This window comes from Notamacropus eugenii, chromosome 6 (assembly GCF_028372415.1).
Source record: "Notamacropus eugenii isolate mMacEug1 chromosome 6, mMacEug1.pri_v2, whole genome shotgun sequence".
Taxonomy (NCBI): Eukaryota; Metazoa; Chordata; class Mammalia; order Diprotodontia; family Macropodidae; genus Notamacropus; species Notamacropus eugenii.
In genome coordinates, this window is record NC_092877.1 from 283,601,346 (window position 1) to 283,611,621 (window position 10,276).

At 34.2% G+C, this 10,276-nt stretch overlaps 1 pseudogene; it reads left to right on the plus strand.

Annotated features, from left to right (window-relative positions):
- Positions 1 to 601: 601 nt before the first annotated feature.
- On the plus strand, positions 602 to 1,824 carry LOC140512361 (TATA-binding protein-associated factor 2N pseudogene; annotated as a pseudogene).
- Positions 1,825 to 10,276: the final 8,452 nt, after the last annotated feature.

Here is a 10,276-nt window from a genome sequence, read left to right on the forward strand (position 1 = left end):
GTGGCCAGACATCTACATGCTTCATTGTAGCCCAAGGAAATACAGAAAAACCCCAGTGAGCCTCAGTACATGACAGACACCAGCACTAAGATGCCACCTCAGCATTAGGTAAGCTGATAGACCCTAACAGCCTCCAGCAGCATCAGCCAATCCCCAAACCACTCCCCTTAGCACAACATCAGATATAAGGATGCACCATGGAACTCTGGGTAGCATTAGCCTACACCAAGTAAACAGTCAGGGCTTGCAACCACTGGCCCTAAAAGCCTGAGACAGAGCCCCTTTCACCTGGGGAGCAAAGATCAAATTTTAAAGAAAGAAAAAAGATTTAAAAAATCTGACTATAGAAAGTTTTAATGGTGACAGGGAAGACTACGACACAAACTCAGAAGAGTATAACTCTGTCAAAACACCTATGGACAAAACCCCAGGAAAAATTGAAAATGGTCTCAAGCTCAGAAAAAATTTATGAAAGAATACAGAAAGGAGCTTAAAAATAGCACGAGAAGAGTCTGGCTCTGGCCACTGCACTGCCTGACTCTCTTCCTCTTCCTCATTGTCCTCAGTGGGTTGTGGGGACTTCTCACCATGGCCATTAGTTATGTCAGATGCTAGAAGTTATGATCAGTGTAGGGGTGATCAGTAAAGCTATTTCTATGGCAATCTAAACAACCAAAGCTATGGACAGACACCACAAAGTTATTCTGGCTATGGGGAAATGGTTGATTCCTCTTACGGACAGAACTATGACAGCTACACAAGTTGTGGACAGAGTCGCTCAGTTATTCACAGTCCTACAGTGGTTATGAAAATCAAAAGCAGAGTTCATATGGCCAACAATCTTATAATAACCAGGGAGAGCAAAACATGTACTCATTGGGAGGCCAAGATGAAATGGCGCCTTCATAAGACTAGTCAGCCTGTGGTCAACAAGATTCATATGACCAGCAGTCAGGCTATGACCAACACCAGTCAAATTATGATCAGCAGCAATAGTCTTTATCAAAATCAGCAGTGCTATCATTCACAAAGGGAAAGTGACTGCCACTATATACAAGATGACTGTCATGACGTGAGTAGGTATGGATAACAGAGGATATGTGGGTCACAGGGAGGTGGTAGAGGACATGAGGGATATGACAAGGATGGAAGAGGTCCTATGACAGGATCAAGTGGTGGTGACCATGGTGGCTTCAAAAATCTTGGTGGCCACAAGTATTATGAACCAAAAACAGATGCTGACTCAGAGTCTGCTCATTCAGATAACAACACAATCTTTTTTCAAGGACTTGGAGAAGGGGTATCAACTGATCAAGTTGGGAATTCTTTAAGAAAACAGGAATTATTAAGACAAATAAGAAGAGAGGCGAACCGATATTAATCTTTATATAGATAAGGACATGAACAAATGAAAAGGAGAGGCAACAGTGTCATTTGATGACCCTTCTTGAGCTAAAACTGCAATTGACTGATTTGATGGAAAATAATTCCATGGCAACATCATCAAAGCATCTTTTGCCACTAGAAGAACCAAGTTCCTGGGAGTTGAGGTGAGTGAAGAGGTTCATGTGGAGAGTATAGAGGACATGGAGACTTTCAGAGTAGAGTTAGAGACCCTAAAAGTGATGAGTGGGTTTGTCCCAGTCCATCTTGTGGAAATATGAACTTTGTCCAGAGGAATTCTTGTAATCAGTGTAATGAACTCAGACCAGAGTATTATTGTCCTGCAAGAGGGGATTTCCAGGGGAGAGGCTAAGGTGGCAAGAGGTGTTATAGAGGCCAGGTGGCAGAGACCAAGGAGGTAGTGGCTATGAAGGTGACTAGAGTGTTGGCAGTGGCTACAGGGGTGACTGAAGTGGTGACAACAGGGGTGACTTAATTGGCTATGGTAGCAGTTACAGAGATGACCTAAGTGGTGGTGGTGGTGGCTATGGTGGTGACTGAAGTGGCAGCAACTATGGTAGAGACTGAGGTGGTGGCTATGGTGGAGACCAAGGAGATGGTTATGGTGGCAAAATGGGAGGCAGAAATAACTACAGAAATAATCAGCATAATTGACCATACTGATGACCATCTTGATTGTTCTTTTGCCTCTGACATGTTCGATAGTGAAGTTGCCAGAGTTCTGCCTGCTTCTGGCCTCTTCTCCAGTAGTGGAATGAAGTGACATTTGTATTTTTATTTTGGTGGAAGGGATGGGGCAGTTTTTCTTTCAGAAATTTCTTTTAGAAATTTCTTTTAGAAATTCCCCTTTTTAATTTCCTAACTTTCTTCCCAGCTCTTGAACAATTTGTGAAGCTGAATACATTGTAAAGTTTTTCTAAAATGGAAAGTGCTTTTTAGTAATGCAATGAAGATTGCTGTGTGTGTGTGTGTGTGTGTGTGTGTGTGTGTGTGTGTAATAAAATAACTAGAGGTAGAAGAAAAATTTGAAAAGAAATGAGAGGAGGCAAAAGAAATATGAAAAGAGAGGTAACAGCTTGGAAAAACTGCTTTAAAAGTAGAATTGGCCAAATGGAAAAGGAGATACAAAAATCTACTGAAGAAAATAACTCCTTACAGGGTACAATTGGTCAAATGGAAAAGAAAGTACAAAAGCTAATTGAAGAAAACACCTTGAAAGTTAAAATTGGGCAAGTGGAAGCAAGTGACTCTATGAGACATCAAAAATCAAACAAATTCCAAAGAATGAACAAATGGAAGAAAAGTGAATACCTCATAAGGAAAACAACTGACCCAGAAATTAGATCCAGAAGAAACAATATAAGAGTCATTGGACTACCTGAAAGCCATAATCAAAAGGAGGATCTGGATATCTTTGAAGAAATTATCACAGATAGTACAGACAGAAGGAATATGCATAGACAGAGGATGTGGGTATAAGGTAAATTTGAGGGAATGATATAAAAACTCTAATGCATGAGAAAGAGAAGTACAATGGGTGCAGAAGGAAGGGAGAGGTAGATTGGGGTAAATTATTTCACATGAAGAGATACAAAGACCTACTACAGTGGAGGGAAAATGGGTAAGGAGACTCATTTGAACCTTCTTATCATCATTATTGGTTCAAAAAGGCTATAATATACCCAATCAGTTGAGTATAGACATCCATCTTGCCCAATAGGGAAATAGAAGGGGATAAAAATGTTATAATCAAATATAAGAAGTCAGAAATATTAAATGTATTATTTTCTCATCAGAATGCAATAAAATTACATTCAAAAGATCAGTAGAAATGCATATTAAAGTTAATTGGAAACCAAATTATCTAATACTAAAGAATAAGTGGGTCAAAGAAAAAATCGTAGAAACAATAATTTCATTAAAGAGAATGGTAACAATGAGACAACATACTGAAAGTTATGGGATGCAATTAAAGCAATATTTAGGGGAAATTTCATTTCTCTAAGTTCTTATATCAACAACTATAATATATATGTAATTATAATGTATAATAATATAATATATAGTATAATAAACAGATTAATCACCTGGGCATGAAACTAAAAAACTAGAAAAAGAATTAAATTTCCCCAACTGACCACCAAATAAGAAATCCTGAAAACAAAGGTGACATTAACAAAATTTTAAAAAAGACTAGCTAATAAATAAATCTAAAAGCTCTTTCATAAAAAAAAAAAACCCAATAAGATACATAAGTCATTGGTTAACTTAATTAAAATAAGGAAGACAACAAAACATCCAGAATCAATAATGCAAAGGGTGAAATCACCACCAATGAAGAAGTTAAAGCCATCATTAGGAAACATTTTGCTGAATTATATTTCAATAATCTGAAAATCTGAGAGAAATGTATAAATATTTACAAAACTACAAGTTATCTAGATCAACAGATCAGAAAACAGAATGCCCAAATAACCCCATCTTAGGAAAAGAAATTGAACAGGTCATTAATGAACTTCCTAGGGAAAAAAATCTCCAGGGCCAGTTGGGTTCATGAGTGAATGCTACCAAACATTTTAAAAACAATTAATGCTAATAATATATAAACTATTTAGAAAAATAAGTGGAAAAGGAGTCCTACAAAACTCCTTTTACTACACAAATATGGTGTTTATTCCTAAACCAGGAAGAGCTAAAACAGAAAAATAAAAGTATAGACCAATTTCCCTAATGAATATTGATGCAAACATTTTAAACAAAATACTAGCAAGACTATTACAGCAATATATCATAAGAATTATACACTATGAGGTGAGATTTATACCAGGAATACATGATTGGCTCAATATAAGGAAAACTATCAACATAATTGATCATATCAATAACAAAATCAGCAGATGATCTGATGGTATACTTAGAAAACCCTAGAGCATCAACTAAAAAAAAAATACTTGAAATAATTAAGAACTTTAGTGAAGTTGCAGGATATAAGACAAATCCATATACATCATCAACATTTCTTTATCGAAGTAATAAAGTCCAGCAGCAAGAGACAGAAAGATAAATTCCATCTAAAATAACTGAAAAAATATAATATCCTAACAGTACTTGAATTTTCTGGAGGTCTTTTTAGTCTGTTTTTTTATTTCACAACTGACTAATGTGCATTTTTCATATGGCAGCATATGTATAAACTATATCAAATTTCCTGCCATTTTCAGAAGAGGGGAAGACACAAAGAAAGGGAGAAAAATTTGGAATTCAAAATCTTTTAAAAGCAGATGTCAAAAAATTTCTTGACTTGTAAGTGGGAAAAAATATAAGACTTAAGCGTAAAAAGAACATATTCTAGCCCTGTCATTTATTGGCTGCGTGACCTTGAATAAATCATGATCTCTCTACACTCATTTTCATCTGTAAAATGGAGTGGCTGGAATAGATGACCTCTAGAGTTCTTCAGATTTGAAGTTAATAAGCCTTTGAAAAGTTATATTTATGCAACTTTAACACTAGTTTTGTTTTTAAAAGTGTTTTGTTAACTTTGAATCTCTATAACTTTAAAGGTATACACACATATATACATACATCCACATACCAATGATTGTGTTCATTAGAAAATTTAGTTTTTCAGTCAGAGATTGAACTCTAAGACCTTCTAAAGCCTCTTCTGACTTTAAACTACTATGAAATACTTTCTTCTTTTCTACCTATTGAAGTTCCATTGTGCAAACCTAACAAGCTTGACAGAGAAAAGTAAGATGAAAATTTTGGTATATATTCAGGTGCTCTCATGAAAAATTGCATGAAATAGTTTAATTTTTTAAAGATCAAAACTTCAATGGAATGTGATTAGAAGAAAAAGGGTAAGGAAATAGTTGAGATTTTAAATTTAATTCCCACAAATCACATTGGCTTTCTTAGTAACTGACATCTTACTAATAGAATGTTCCTTGACTAATAGAAGATGAAGATTTTAGCAGTTTTAGAAAAAAAAAAAGAGATACCCCCATGGGGCTCTGATTCACAGGCTCAATGCTGAAAGGGTGATAAAATTTCAAAGTAAAAAAAATAAAAAGAAAAAAGTGCCAAATATTTTTTATTGAAAGAAAAAAAATATATATGATAGTTTCCTTTTCTATTATAATGGAATGAAAGCTAAAGGGGGGGTATAAATAAAAGTAATGGAAACAAAAGAGATTAAAATGAGATGGTTAGGAAATATTTACATAAAATGTTTAGATTAATTGTTTAGAATCTAATTTAATTATCTGATAAAATGGGCCAGAGGGAAGGCAAGGTTTAATCTAATGCTGAGCAAGGCTCTTGAAGTTGCTGTTATAGAGTTATTTTGATTTTTATTTCCCAGTGATGGGAAATAACTTTGACCCTGATGGAATATTTTGGTATTGTCTCATTTCCTATTCTTTATGCCACATTCTAATTTGTCCTATGTGTATTAAAATCATGTCCTTGGTTATTACGGAAATATTTAATAAGTTAAAGGGACTATACATACATACATATATGTATATAAACATATATGTGTATATATATAGATGCATATATACATATATGTATGTATATCCCATTTTCACTTAACTTAGAAATTTAAAGTCTGTTTCTATATTCCCTGCAATGATAGTGTAAACTAGTTAATAAAAAAATGAATCCCCATCTTTGGCCTCCCCTCTACTACTAAACTTTTTTTAGAAAGATGTCTCTACACAATGACTTCACTTTCTCATTTAGAATTTACGTAACTATTTCCAATTGTTCTTCCATCCCTCCCCTTAAGAGTTTATTGAAACTGCTATCCTCTCATGTATTTATCAATGACCTAATTTCTATATCTAATATTATTTTTCCAATATTCATTCTCCTTGTTGTGCATTAAATATTTGCCTCTTTTAGCTACTGCCTCATACTAAGTTCTTATCTATTCTCTTCATGGACACAAACTCTCTTATTTCTCTGATTATCTTTCTGATCACTTTGTCTATCTTAGAATCTTTTTCTGTTTCTTCACCATCCTTTCTCTTTGATATATATACGCCCCACATAGAAAACATCCCTTCTCTTTCATGTGTATGCCCCCCACCCTTGGCAATCTAATTCATTCCATTTACTTAAACTAGTAGTCCTATGCACATATGTTCCAGATCTACATCTCTAAACTGATACTTAGATTTACATATAAAACTGCCTATGAGATATCTCACTTGGATTAAAATATATAAATTTCATCTAAATTTCAGTCTCTCCAAGACCACTTTTGATAGCATTCTCACAAACTATTCCCTTCTCATGACATTACAATCTGTGTTAATGGTCTTGGCATTCACCAGATCTGCTATGTTTTAAAACTTAATGTTTTCTTTGAGTTTTTCATTTTATCTATCAAACTCAATGAATTACCAAAGTTTTATTGAAGTCAACTCCACAATTCAATTCAATAAGCATTTATTCATATATTCTTATGTTCAAAGAATTGTTCTGGGCATGCAGATTAAAAGACAAACAATAAATAAATAAATAAATAAATAAATAAATATGTATGTATATATCCCTATTCTAAAGGAGATTTCATGTTACTGAGAAAGATAGCATGTATATACATGAATAAATATAAATTATATAAAAATTAATCACAAATAAATGTGAAGAAGAGAAAGGGAATTATAACTGGAGGCATGAGGAATGTCTTTTATGTAGGAGAAAGCACTTGAATTTAACCTTGTTAGAAGGTAGCAATTCAAAGAGAAAGAGATGCATGGAGAGAATTTATTTAATGGGGGATAGCACTGTAAACATAGATATTTTGAGTAGAGGAAGAGCAAATAAGACAGTTTTTCTGGAAATAATACAGCAAAAATGGGTAAAACGTGAAATCATTTAAAAAATATGTTGGAACCAAAGTACTAATGTCTTAAAATTTAAATCATGGTAGTTTATATTCTATCCTATATGAAATATGGAAAAAAACTGAAGATTTTTGAGTAAAAGAATGATATGCTTTAAGAAAATCAATTCTGTAGTTGTGTGAAAAGTGAATTAGAAAGGGGGAAGACTGAAAAAAGGAAAACTAATGAAAAAACTATTGCAATAGTCTAGGGAAAGGATGATGACGAGCAAGGACTCACAGGAAAGGCCTGTGTATATGAAGGGAAGGTTACAGATTCAAGAGCTGATATGGAGATAGAATCAGCAAAATTTGGCAACTAATTGGATATGGGTTGAGAGGAAAGGTGAGAGAAAGTAAAGAGCCAGGGAAAACTCAAAGATTGTGAACTTTGATGACTAAAATAACTATGGACACAGGGAGAAATGAAGGCATTTTGAAGAAGGTTGAAGATGGGAGAGAATGACACTGGTTCTGTTTTAGAAGTATTGAAACTGAAATGCTTAAGGGCTTAAGATGTCTTATAGCCTTAAGTTAGGTTACAGGCTTAAGATGCTAAAGGTAGCAGATATTTATGAAAGAGTGAATCTAAGGATGAAGGGAAGGGGAGAAAGAGAGAGAAAGATAGATAGATAGATAGAGAGAGAGAGAGAGAGAGAGAGAGAGAGAGAGAGAGAGAGAGAGAGAGAGAGAGAGAGAGAGAGAGAGAGATGGACTTGGGAATCAAATGCATAGAGATGAAAACTGAACCCATGGCAACTGATGGATTTCTTTTTTAAATAAGGAATAGAGAGAAGATAAAGGAGGCTCATGAGAGAGCCATATAGTCCTGGGAACTACTGTGGTAAAGATATAGGGAGAGGAACATTGATAAATCTGCAAAGGCAACAAAAGTCATGACCAAAGTAGTAGGAAAACCTAATAAAATATTAGCAAAATGATTGCAGCAATTAATCACGAGAACAATACAATGTGATCAGGCAGGATTTATACCAATAATGCAGGGCTGGCTCAGTATTAGAAAAACTATCAACATAATAGATCATATCAACAACAAGACTAACAGAAAACATATGATAATCTCAATGGATGCAGAAAAAAGTATGACAAAATACAGCACTCATTCCTATAAAAGAACCAACAACTAGAGAGAATAGGAATAAATGATGCATTCCTTAAAATGATAAGTAGCATCTACCTAAAACCTTTAACAAGCATCATATGTAATGGGAATAAGTGACATGCCTTTCCAGTAAGATCAAGGGTGAAACAAGGATGTCCATTATCACCACTCTTACTCAGTATGGTTCTAGAAATGTAAGTTTAAGCAATAAGAGAAGAAAAAATAAATTGAAGGAATTTGGATAGACAAAGAAAAAATTAAGTTATCACTCTATTTGAAATAATAAACAACTTTAGTGAAGTTGCAGGATATAAAATCAATCCAAAAATCATCTACATTTCTATATACTACTAACAAATCTCAGCAGCAAGAGATAGAAACAGAAATTCCATTTAAAATTACTGTAGGCATTATAAAATACTTGGGAGTCTAGCTGCCAAAACAAAACCAGGAACTATATGAACACAATTACTAAACATATTTCACACAAATAAAGTCAGATCTAAATGATTGGAAAAATGTCAACCGCTCATGGATAAGCAAAGGTTATATAATAACAATGACAACTCTACTGAAATTAATTTGCTTATTCAATGCCATACCAACTAAACTACCAAAAAAATTTTATAGAGCTAGAAAAAAATATCAAAACTCATCTCAAAGAAGAAAAGGTCCAGAATATCAAGGGAATTAATGAAAAGAAATGCTAAGGAAGGTGTCCTAAACATACAAGACCATAAATTGTACTGCAAAGCCACAATCATCAAAAATGCTTGATACTGGTTAAGATAAAGAGGGGGAGATCAGTGGGTTAGGTTAGGTATACAAGACGCAGAAGTCCATGATTAGAGCAATCTATTGCTTGCTATACTGTTTGATGAAGCTAAAAATCCCAGCTTCTGATACAAGAACTTAACATTTGACAAAAACTGTTGTGAAAACTGGAAAATAATACGGCAGAAACTAGGTATAGACCAATATCTGACACTATATACCAAAATAAAGTTCAAATGGGCACACAATTTAGGCATAAAGCCTAACACTATAAAGAAATCAGGATAGCATGGAGTAATTTTTCAATCAGATTTATGGAGAATGGAAGAGTTTATGACCAACCAAAAGACAGAAAACATTATGAAATGCAAAATGGATAATTTTGATTACACTGAACTAAAAAGTGTTTGCACAAGCAATGCCAATGCAACCAAGATTAGGAGGGACACGGAAAACTGGGAAATAATTTTTGTTGTCTAAGATAAGGGCCTCACTTTTAAAACAAAAAGAGAACTGAATTAAATTTACAAGAATACAAGTCATTTCCCAACTGATAAATGGTCAAAAGATATGAACAGGCATTTTCCAGAGGAAGAAATTAAAGCTATCTATAGTCTTATGAAAAAAATGCTCTGATTCACTTTTGATTAGAGAGAAGCGAATCAAAACAACTCTGAGATACCACATCACATCTATAAGATTGGTTAACATGACAAGACAGGAAAATGGTAAATGTTGAAGAAGATGTGAGAAGTTGCAACACTGTTCATTGTTAGTGGCTCTGTGAGCCGTGAACTGATCCAACTATTTTGGATAGCAGTTTGGAACTACGCCCAAAGTGCTATCAAAATGTATACACCCTTTAACCCAGCAATAGTACTTCTAGGGTTGTATCCAAAAGAGGTCATAAAAATGGGAAGAGGACCCACATGTACAACAATATTTGTAGTATGTCTTTTTGCAGCGGCCAAGAACTTGAAATAAAGGGAATGCCCATTAACTGGGGAATGGCTGTCCAACTTGTGGAATATGAATATAATGGAGCACTACTGTACTATAAGAAATGACAAGCAGTC